Source organism: Amphiprion ocellaris, chromosome 7 (assembly GCF_022539595.1).
Source record: "Amphiprion ocellaris isolate individual 3 ecotype Okinawa chromosome 7, ASM2253959v1, whole genome shotgun sequence".
Classification (NCBI taxonomy): domain Eukaryota; kingdom Metazoa; phylum Chordata; class Actinopteri; family Pomacentridae; genus Amphiprion; species Amphiprion ocellaris.
The window spans coordinates 34193432-34205139 of NC_072772.1; the positions used below are offsets into that span (position 1 = coordinate 34193432).

At 40.3% G+C, this 11708-nt stretch overlaps 1 long non-coding RNA gene and 2 other non-coding genes across 14 annotated transcripts in view; all 3 read right to left on the reverse strand.

The window, feature by feature from the left end:
• LOC111579436 (uncharacterized) overlaps positions 1-11708 on the reverse strand; it is a 29553-nt gene that overhangs the window by 17483 nt on the left and 362 nt on the right. For 7 of the 12 annotated variants that reach the window (XR_008602290.1, XR_008602300.1, XR_008602295.1 and 4 more), the window contains exons 1-4: positions 2911-4682; positions 2680-2823; positions 2227-2306; positions 184-2125 (exon numbers count right to left, since the gene is read on the reverse strand). This is a non-coding gene — a long non-coding RNA (uncharacterized LOC111579436). Of the gene's footprint in view, positions 1-183; positions 2126-2226; positions 2307-2679; positions 2824-2910; positions 4683-8489; positions 8603-11708 lie in introns of those variants that run through there. The other 5 variants (XR_008602299.1, XR_008602298.1, XR_008602292.1 and 2 more) reach the window with 5 other exon arrangements.
• LOC111579462 (U1 spliceosomal RNA) lies at positions 5443-5606 on the reverse strand. Its single transcript, XR_002747078.1, has one exon. It is a non-coding gene; the product is annotated as a U1 spliceosomal RNA (small nuclear RNA).
• LOC111579482 (U2 spliceosomal RNA) lies at positions 9316-9506 on the reverse strand. The gene has a single exon (XR_002747083.2). It is a non-coding gene; the product is annotated as a U2 spliceosomal RNA (small nuclear RNA).

The window sequence follows — 11708 nt, forward strand, 5'->3', positions numbered from 1 at the left end:
TATCACAGAAACTGAAGAGGGCCTACGTTAGCTAATGCTAGTTAGCGAGCTAAAGCTGCTGCATCACTCCAAACCGTCGACAAAACAAATGTCTTCTCGGTAGCAGTTGTCTAAATAGTTAACACGACTGTTAAACAAGCTAGAAGAAATGTTAAGTCAGTTAATAAACGTGAATTTACTAACAGCTGTCGTCCACTCCGTTCCTTGGTTCTCCGTACGAACGGCAGCTAAGCGAACACACCTGAACCTGGACCGTCTGAAACCCACAAAATGGCGCAGAGTTGTTGCGCTTGACCTCACCGTTGAAACGTCGAGGGAAGGATTAAACCACGAACAAAACAGAGAACAGTTTGTAGCCCGTAAAAACCCGTTACTACCTCAGCTAAAAGCAAGCTCAGTCCTCCTGCCTCATGTTTAGCACTCAATACACACAGTCCAGCTTTTCCCTGTAATTACGCCTGTATTTTTGCTAGTGGACCCTGTTGTTGGGGACATATACTGTGATCATTAAGTGGCTTTTATGTGTATATTTTGGAGCGAATGTTTATGTGCGTTCTTCTTGATTGATATTTAATATATGTGTGCAAATACTTTGTACAACTGAAAAAAATAATTTATATTGTTCTGATGTTGATAAAAACTAAATATAAAGCTGAATTTTTAAAAGGTAGACTTGTTTGATGATGCTTTGTCCTAACTGCTGGTTATTTACACTCATCACTTGTGTTTTTATAAAGGTCCTTATGGTTATTGGGAGGCTGATTAAAGTCACCATAATATTTCTATTGCTACATGAGTAGAACAATGACATATTGTTGAACTACAGACATACAAATTTACCTGTAAGTAACATGACAGTCCACCTGTGTTCTCCATTTTAATTTACCCATTTTTGCATTCATAAATTGATATTCCACAACTCACTGTTACTGTAGCACTGACCCCTTTAATACATCAAGTGCATGAACTAAGGAACATGGAAAAACCACAGCACTAGTGTCGACAAAGTATCATTGAACATGATTCAGAATTAAAGGACATGAAAATAAAAAATATTTACAATTTGTCAGTAAGATGCAACTATTTACAGATCACAGTTCCATCCTCCAGATCACTTTATTGAATAAAAATAATACAGTACACAGGATTTTAGACAATTTAAGTGTAAAAAACTAAATAAAAACTCAGACTAATGAAAATTATTTACAGTATATACAAAGCAAACCTAATGTATTTCTAAATCAATCACAGCATATAAAAAGCAACTCTAACATATTTACAGATATTTACAATTCAGTGCCCCAAACATACAAAATGTACAAAGCAACCTTGCGTATTTACAGCATATTTACAATTCAAACTGTCAACAGCAGAGGTGAAGTGCTCGTAGCTGGTAAACACTCTGTTGCTCAGACCTTTAAACGGGGACATCATTGTTACTGGGCAGAAAGCCTTTTTTCTACTTTCTATGTCCCTGTGTTGGCTGGCCACAGACTGTACATGCTGGCAGATTTTGCACCCTGGTAGCCCTTCAGCTTCTGCTTGTACAGCGTTGCTCTTGTCCAGCACGAAGAAGTAGTCACAGGTGTGCCAGCAGTGTGAGCTGCAGTTGCAGGGTCTGATGAAGCAAGCAGGATGGGCTGTCTGGAGGGGCCAGTAATCCCAGAGACGCCAGCAATCTTTTGGGCTGCTGTGGATACAGCGAGGGATGATGCAGGCCTGGTGATAGTTTCCTCACTAGTTAAGCGTGATGTGGGGCAGGTCAGCATCCAGCTCATGTTCCTCCCCGTCATCAGCCTCGTCTGGATCAGGCTGCCCAGACTGAACCTCCTCCTGCTCGGGACCAGGTCCATCGTTGATGATGTCCTGAAGAGAGAAGGGTCTGGATTCCCCCATACTCAAGCAGCTCGTTGGAGGAGACAACAGCAGGGATCCTGAAATTCTCCTCCAGTCTCCCCAGACAGCTGCTGACAGGAGGTGTTGAGGTGGTTGATCAGCGGTGCAGAGTAGTTCCAGTAACACCATCCTCTGCCCCTAAACACCACATCAGAGCTCCTGTCAGCGTTCCACTGGACGATGCCACTGATCAGGTAAACCTGATAGGGCTGTGCTGCACAGTGAGGACCTGATCATTACAATAAACAGTATTAGAAAAATGACAGGTTGGGATGTAAAGATTTTAACACATCACCTAAAGTGTTAAAAATAGAGACTACACTTGTGCACCTGGAATCCTGCTTGACAAAGTCTTGTGGAATCCTTCCAGGCTGATGTTTCCATGTGTGGCTGGTCTGGCCCAGCTCTCTCTGCGTTGTATGTGTGGGGAAGGAGTAACAGAAGAGCACGTCGTTACAGCCAACCAATTTATTTTCTGGTCTAAATGAAATGTGTGTTAGATACAGCAACAATGCGGTTTCTCAATAGTCGCTCTACTCCCAACGGGATCACGGACCGTCAAAGGAAAGATGCACAAACAGAGAGGAAGTGATGTGGCAAAGGGTAAAAGTCAAGGTAACATCACGAGTAAAAGTCACAAAGTCAAAATAAAATAAAGCTCCTCAAAAAAGAATCAATACACAATAATAATGATAAAAGGAACAAAAGAAAATTAAGTAAAGATGCAAACAAAAACAAGGGGGGGGGGGGGTTTGGATGAAATGAATGGTTTGTCTAACACACCTGTTACACATGCAGGCACTTGGAGGAGGACACATCCATGTTGTTGATGGTTGGTTTGTGCCACCTTGTACATGTTAATGTCTGGTGGATCCTGGATGCACTGCAGATGTCTCTGTTGTGCTGCCCACATCCCATCAATGGCCTCTGTAAACACACATACATACAGTGTGTTATGTTCACTTTGTACGCTGCACTGTGTGTATCAATGTTGTATTAACTTTTGTCTGTTACCAGGTGTTCTGAAGAGGCTCACTCCACTCTCATCCAATCCAGCAGGATCTTTAAGCTACTCATCAGGTGGATGAGCTGAAATGTTTCCTGAGCCCCGAGTGTCACCCTCTGCACATGATGCTTCAGCTGCTCCTGACAACGTCATTATCAGAGGCAGACTGCAGCACTGCTGGATTTTTAGCTCTGACTGACTGTGATTGTAGGCCAGCACTGCTCAGGCGAGCGCAGATTTAAAAGCAGCGTACTTGGAGTGGGACTCAAACCAGTGGATCCAGTGGAAGATGCCCAGACACACAACCAACCCACAGTCCACCCCAGGCTGAAACAAAGTCTCCACTGCTGTTGGGTCCTGTGCTCGGCAACACCCACGGTCCACGTACAGGATTTTGGGGACAGGTTGATTGGCCAACTGAAATCTTTTCATAACTCCCCTGCACATCGGCCCCAGTTTGTCTGTGAACTCCTCACGGGTCAGCACAAACGAAACAGTTTGCTCGTTTCCGATGCTGGTGAACCACTCAACTGAGCCTTGCCCCTCCCCAGACACCACCTTAGAAAGATTTGGACAAAGTTTGGACAATGTAATAACTTCTTTTGGATAACAGTTTAAAAACATTTAACAGCAACGTGAACATTTGTTAAATTCAAAACAGAAAAAGAACAGAATGCAAAATTAAACTTTGGATTTTACTATATGGCTATATGTTTTGATTTCCATACTTTCTTGATTGAACCCATTTTCAGCACAGTGCCAGAAGTGGACAGTATTAGGCTGCAGTAATCCTGCACGTTGTCAGTCTCTGACAGAAAGAAGACTGTGTTGCAGTAACTGCACAGAGGGAAGCTTTTTCAGAGGAGGTGGAGCCTGGAATGTGTGTCCTAAAGAAGAGACGATCCCTCCGGGTTTCACTAAGGTCATGAGGAGTGTGGTGTACAGGTCCTTACAGTGAAGGTAGTCCTCAGCTTGTGTTCCCTTCGGTCCGGTTTCTCAGAAGGCGTACAACATTCCTATCCACAACACGTCTGCAAGTAGAGCCACAATTATTCTGTTGACATTTGGTTGAGTGAGTCTGTTAAAGCTTGTTAATTCCACACATGACGTCCAGGATGTTCACTTGCTGGTGAGGAGAGAAGGGTGTCTGCAGAGCCGCGGGGTGTTTCCCGCTGGGATCCGGTGTGTTTACCTGGAGAAGGCTGCAGCTCATTTGCATAAAGTACACTGGACTTCTACTTTATGCAAATTCAATGTAGCGTGCGGAGATTCCACGCATCGTGAAACTGTCCTCAAACTTCTAAACTAGGCGTCGGTGACCTAAAACGAGGACAGATTCAACTGCTGCAGATTATTTCTCGCCTCAAATGCTTTCAGAAATACTTTTCACTGAAGTGTTTTTGAAATAAAAGGGAAAGTTTGCGGCCGAGCCGCTGTGTTTATCCGACTTGTCTGCAGGACTGTCCAGCTGAAAGCTCGGTGACGTCACCACGTAGCGTCCTGCTGTTGGTCAGCGCTGTCATGTGACCATGTTGTGGTCCGCTAGTGACCGCCGTCCGTGTGATTTTAAGATGCGGTGCGTTGCCGTGCGGGAAAATAGCATCTAGTGGACACAAACCTTTAGTCTACCTGCCAAGAAGCACCTGGGGGTGGTTGCAACTTCAGTACCAGCCGAGAGGATCTTTTCAAAGGCATCATAATGACAGGCAACGTGCAATAAAAACAAAAAATGGGAAAGTTATACTGTTCCTGAACCAAAACCTCTGTTCTGAACAGGGGGATTCTGGCAATATTTAGTTCAACTCAAGGCTTTATGGGTTGTTTAGTTATTTACACTTTATTTATTGTATTTTCGCTGATTGTTTTTTTAAAAATCATTTTTAATTATTTTTTCAAAGCCAGAAAATAAGTGCACTGAAGGGGAGAAAATTAGTTTTATTTTTCTATTGGATTTCCTGAACAACTCTACTTGAAAGAAAAAATAATTTCTTTTAAGTGTTATAGCATTTGTTGTGGAGTGATAATTTGTACATTTTGTTAATTTGAGAAAAAAATCCTGAAAAGAAGCACAATGAAGCGTATACATTTTATTTAAACACTCTACCTGAAAAAATATTTTGCTTTACTTTGTTCTGAAGTGACGAATGTGCACTTTGTTTAAGAAAAAATTCTGACATGACAATGTATTGTGTTGTTTGAACAAAAAAAAAACTATATTATGACAGTAAAGTATTTTCTGTTTACCTATAAACTTTTCCCAAATTCTGTCCTAGGTTTTACCTAATTAATCAACCAAAAGAAAAATCACAAAAGCACTTAAAGGTCATGAAAACTCATCCAGATGAAGCAATTTGATGATGCCTCAACCTTAATTATTAAAATCTAAAGTATCTAGCAGTATCACACACCACTCCTACTAATAATAGCTTCTATAAAATTGCTCTGTGATCATCTGAAATTGAGAAACAATAAATTCCTTACAAAATAAACAAAAGTTACTGCTATTAGTAAACTCATTCTTTTTCCATTCAACATGTTATCAGGGGAGAGCGCGAACGCAGTCCCCCACTACCAGAAATTATGCAGTCGAGATTCCCACATTTGGGGAATTCGCAGGGGTCAGCACAACCGGAGTGCAATGGTTGAGCCTCGCCCTGGGTGAACCACCTTCTTGATCATGGTATCTCCCCTGCCAGGTAAGTATGACTTGTACAGCCGACACACAGCAGCCTCATTCACACACAAACCCAGCTGACTCATGGATCTCACATTCTACTAATGCACTAAAACCACAGGTTGCAGGGGGCTCACACTCTACATCATGGCAATACAAAAAAAGGAAGCTTTTGGAAAGGTTGGCCAAGATTATTCACATTTTATCTCAAATATAACAGACTACATTTACCATCATGCAATGCTGTATTTGCATATCAAAAGCTAACCTAAAAATCACATATTTCATCCATTTACCCTCTAACAGATCACTACCAGCCCACAAGGAAGTTCAACTGAATCAAAGCTAAATCACACTGCCACAGAAAACTGTTTGATCCACACTTTATGCTTACAACAAAGAATATAAACACACAAAGAAACGTTCTGCTGCTACATTATGACCACTTCCTGTTTCTCTCTTCACTGGTGGTGGGCCACTGACTGTCCTGTTGCTGCCACCTGCTGCTCTGGAGGCTCAACTACACGTTTCAACACCACTGCAGCCCCACAATGATCATACAGACTTTATACAACTGAACCAAACAGGAACAACAGAACCTCTATGAGGGAGGATTTGTTCAGGACTGCTGTATCAGACATCATTAGTTTTAGCTAGATGTACCAAATGAACTAGCAGCTGATCGTATATCTACATATACCATACGATGCTCTATATGAATAATTACGATTCTGACTGAAAAAAGGCACATAAAAGAATGATAAACAAGAGAAATTTTATCCACCTACAGTTTATGAACTTGTGATCACATAATTATTAACTTCATTTTAAAATAGCTCATCAAAGTAGAGGACTGCTATAATTATCTCGCATTGCTACTTATTACTGACAATACTTTGAGAAATACTGGATGTTGATAGTGAAGTTGTAGAGGAAAAAAAACTATTTACTTTCTAACACCAATGTTTTCCAATAGTTCAACACATTGTAAGTTGGCTTATAGCAGTGCATCTCAAATAGTGGGGCCCCAGGGAACATGCACGGTGAAACTACTGTTTACTTTTTCATTACCGTACCAGAATGAAGTGTAATTGCACAGCCGCTACAGTAGGTGGCAGAGGCACTTTCATGCCCACATGTTGTGTGTCATTAACTGTAATTATCAGAGCGTGCACAGGGAGTATTAACTCTATGGTGTGGGGTTTGTTGCACCAAGCACACGCACAAACACACACACACGCACGCACGCACGCACGCACGCACGCACGCACGCACGCACACACACACCACACAACGGGCAATATAAAGAACTACGAACAAACACACGGAAGACACAATGGAAAAATATTTAACAGGGATGAAAAGAAAGGCAGAGAGAGATGGAGATAATGAGACAAACAAAAGTCTCCAGAAAGCTAAGATGAGGAAATATGACGAAGCATATGTAGCGCTTGGTTCTAGTGCGACTACGGTGGGAGACGAGGAGAGATTGGTATGTTTACAGTGTCTAAAAATGTTGGCAGCGCACAGCATGAACCTAAATAAATTAAGGCGTCACCTAAACACATTACACCCCAACCACGCTGATAAGCCGCTTGAGATTTTACAGTGAACATGTGCCGAATATTGCCGACAAGCATCCCGCTTCGTGAATGCTACTTCAGTAAACCAGCGAGCAGTATTAGCATCATACAAGGTGGCGTACCAGACTGTGTTGTGCAAAAATCTCACACCATAGCAGAGGAGTTAATACTAGCTGCAGTATTAGACATGGTCTCCGTCATTCTGGATGACACAAGTGCCACAAAAATAAAAACCATACCTCTGTAGCAGACATATAAATGACATTGCTAACAATCTTCAAGAACAGCTGATAAATAAACTCAAAGACAAACATTTTGCCTTACAATTCGATGAAGCACTGACAGCAACAAAGACTGCTTGTTTTTGCTTATGCACGTTTTGACACGACAAACTCCCTGTCTGAGGATCTACTTTTTTTGTAAATATGTCAGAGACAGAGACACAGCTGAAGAGCTATTCAAAATACTGGACTGCTTCCTGACTGAGAATGAGCTAAAGAGGGAGAACTGCACTGGTGTTTGCAGTGATGGTGCACAGACCATGGCAGGGATGAGAAAAGGGATTCAGGCATTCATCAAGAAGGCCTCACCTAATACTGAGGGACACACTGTGTTATACACACAGAAGCACTGGTATCAAAGCACCTTTCCTCTGAATTTTGTGAGGTTATGACTGTCACATGGCAGGTGTAGTCGATTTTATCAAGACCAGACCGCCAAAAACAAGAGTTTTCTCTACGGTCTGTGAGGAGATGGGAGCCGAACATAAAGTCAAGCTAAAAAGCTGAATGAACTAAATCTACAGCTTCAAGGGAAAGATAAACACCTCCCTCAATTCACAGACAAGATCAGCTCTTTCACTCGAAAGCTTGCGATGTGGGGCAGGCAACTTGATGAAGGAAACACTGATTCATTCGAGAACCTGCATGAATTTGTTGAAACTACCGACTATGACGCCACCTCAGTGATTCCATACATCAGGCAGCCTATATCATCACTGATGGGAGTCTTTAAAAAGTACTTCCCTGAATACAGTTCCTAGTATGACTGGGTGAGAGATCCTTTCCATGCACCAGCTCCCACTGGTTTCAGCTCTGCAGAGGAGGACCAGTTCATTGACATGACATCTGAGGTTCACATCACAGACACTGAGTGAATTCTGGCTGAGTGTAGAGAGGCAGTATCCACTCTCACAGAGGCCTGTGTGCATTCTACTGGCTTATAAGGGTGTTTCTGGGCTCATACTATTTGACACGCCAGCCATGTAAACCAGGATAATCATCCATACCCTGAAAATGTCAAATTATTTCAGATTTAAAGATTTACTAACCTTGGCACACAGCAGTTAGTCATCAGGGATCTTCCTCTGTGATACCATTTGGTTTCACGTGGTCGTCTTGGCAAATTCTCCCTCAAAAAGAGATTTTAATCTCCATAGGTTTTCTGGATACACAAAAACGGCAATCATAAACAATGAAAGGGCTTTTTGAATGATCAAAACACCACCATGGAACTTTAAAAAATTAGACTGACTTTATTATTATAAAATACACAAATAAATAAAAATATTCAAAACAACAATGGTCCATTGCTTGTATGTAATGTCAAATGATGCCAAATAACTGTAGTTGATCCTCTAAATATACTGTCAAAACTAGTTAAAGTGAAAAGGGTTACGTTCAATACAAAGTGTACTTCAATTTTTAAAATATAAGCCTTTTTAAATTTTATTATAAAGAAAACCGACATGGGAGAAAAAAAGGGTCTAATGACTGACCTCTTTGTGGCAACCACACAACTTGAAACAAACAGCACTGAATGCAACACACTACTATTTCAGATTAACTTTTAACATCCACAGTGGAAACATCCAAAACAACAGTGGTTCATTTCTTGCAAGTAATGTAAAATGATGCAAAATAACTGTAGTTGATCCTCTAAATATTCTGTCAAAACTAGTAAAAGTGAAAAGTTAGAGGGTTTACAAGAAGTTTTTTTTTTAGATAAAAACCTTTAGACAAAAGAATCTCACATAGAAGAAAAAAAAAAGTCTTAAATCAGTGACTGTTCTGTGATAATTTCATAACCTGAAACAATCAAACAAACCCACACTGAACTACATTTCTCTATTTCAGATTAACTTTCAACGTCCATAGTGGAGGTGCACCGTTCCTGGAAGTACTGCAATACCAGGTCGATGCGTGGAGTGGACGGAGCAAGCCCCTATTCCATCTCCCTGTTCCAAAAATCAATTTAATATATGGTCCCCGGATAGAGGACGTATCAGATATTAAACTGATAAGAACAGATACTACACTTGATCTTAGCCAAAAGGCCGAGAAGCGATACCGGGAATACGTCGGAGGAAAAGGGCTCATTCTCCGTACCGTCAATCTAACTCACGGTTTGGAAAATAAAAACTACAGCAAAATTGCAGATTTTAGCTCATCATACAAAACATAAACGATGTACAACGATCTCACGTAACACTGGTGTTGTTTTGTTGCGGTAATTTAAATCAACTAATGTTCGCAAATGCACCTTCGTGTGTCTTCCTGGACATGTGGTACGTTTTAGACCAATAGGAAGCCGAGAAACGGAAACTGGAAATAAACTAATTTTCCTTCACATGCATATCAGAGAATACACAAAACCCCTAAATATATGTATATACCGCATTTCGGTTCACTTCACGAAGCAGAATAAAGTTGGGATGTTCAGGATAATCGTTTATTTTAAGATTCTGATTCACAACAAATGCTCCTCCAGCGGCCTCTAGTGGAGAGGAGAGAAAACTACACACTTCACGTTCTGCTGCTCAACACTAACTTACCAGTCAGCAAACAGTATTAACTAACCAGCTCCTTACCGTGGGAGGTCTTAATAATTAAATTCAAGAGTCCTGGATGAACTTTGAAATAATGAAAAACAGACTTGAAGAAATAATTAGTCCTCGATATGAGCACCAGCAGTGTCGGTTATGAAGGATAAAATAATGCTAATTAATGAGGGTCTGAGCACCACTACCACTCACATACACCTGTGCTAAACAGAAGTCTATGCAATGAGCTGACAAGTCGAAACTCCAAAACTCCAAAAACCGATTAACTAGTTGCTAAGACATTAGCCTGTTAACTTAATATGTTGAAAAACACACGTGAAAACACATAAAACTCGAAGAGGGCCTGTCTTTAGCGTGCTAGTTAGCTAACTGCTAATTCTGCTGCGTCACAGAACTGCTAATTCAGCTACAGTCGTCTAAATAGTTAACACGACAAAAAAAATGTGCAGCTGTATTGGACAATTAAACTTACCAAATGTTGTCGTCCACTCCATTACTCTAATTAACTCCGAGCCAAGAGTCACTGCACCTGCGACTAACCTTCAGAAAACCGACGAAATGGCGCAGATTAAACAAAATGGCGCAGATTTCCTGAGCCTGACCTCACCGTTAAACGGGCCGAACATCGACGGTAAAATAAAACCGACGAACAAAACACCAAAAACAGTTTGCAAACTGTGAGAAGACGCGGTCAAACAGCTCCTGCCTAAACTAAAATCAACTTCTAACATTCCAGTTTGTAACAATTTATGAAAATTTCGAGCTAAAACCCCAACTTCCGCATTTTAGGTCAACTGACGTTTTTTCAATAAAACTTTATTTTCACCCGCTCATTTACGTCACCAAAAACGCTGAGCTGAATTTTATCAAAAAATAATTTTGAAAAGTGACTCAACATGAAGCATTACATTAAATAACTAATTTAAGAAAGAAAAGTAAATGCAATGGATAATAAATGTTTAGTAAATGCTAAAAAAAAATCACTCCATTTCAATTCTTATGCAAGTGTATTTATAAAGTTTAACGTAATAGCACTTTCCATGGTCGCGCCTCAAGGTGCTATAGGAAAAAAACTAATTAAAGAAGGCTGAACTTGCCAGGACAATAAAATATCGTGCTTATCATTAAAATAATAATAGTAATAATTCAAAGAAGAAGAAGAAACGCAGCAATGCAAAACAAAAGAAATATAAATAAATAAATGTTCCCCATAGAGTTAATTGACATCCAGTTTGTTTGGTTGTTCATTTTTTGACTTTTTCAAGAATTCAGAGGTCACCTCTTTAATCTCATCTGAAAGAAATAACGGTATTGTCCAGTAACCACTATACCACAATGTATATAGAAAAGAAATATACAACAGCTCAAAGGTTTATTTCACATTGTATTAGTAAACTAGGGTTGGGGGTTGGGGAAAATTTTAAATTTTTCCACAAATGTATTCGTACATTAATCCCGTGGTTGATTCATAACCAACAAACAAGTTGTCTCCTTCAGAGAAAACATTTGTTTTCTATTTTTACTCAGTATAGTCTACATGCATGTACGATTTATTTTATTCAGACATCGATTTATGACAAGAAAGTATATGCATGTAATACATTTTAATGATTTTATCTCATAGCTATAAACATGTCCTATCTTGGCTCTTCACTAATGTAGTTAGAACACCAAATTGCACAATTTCATGTAAAAATGTCAGCATAA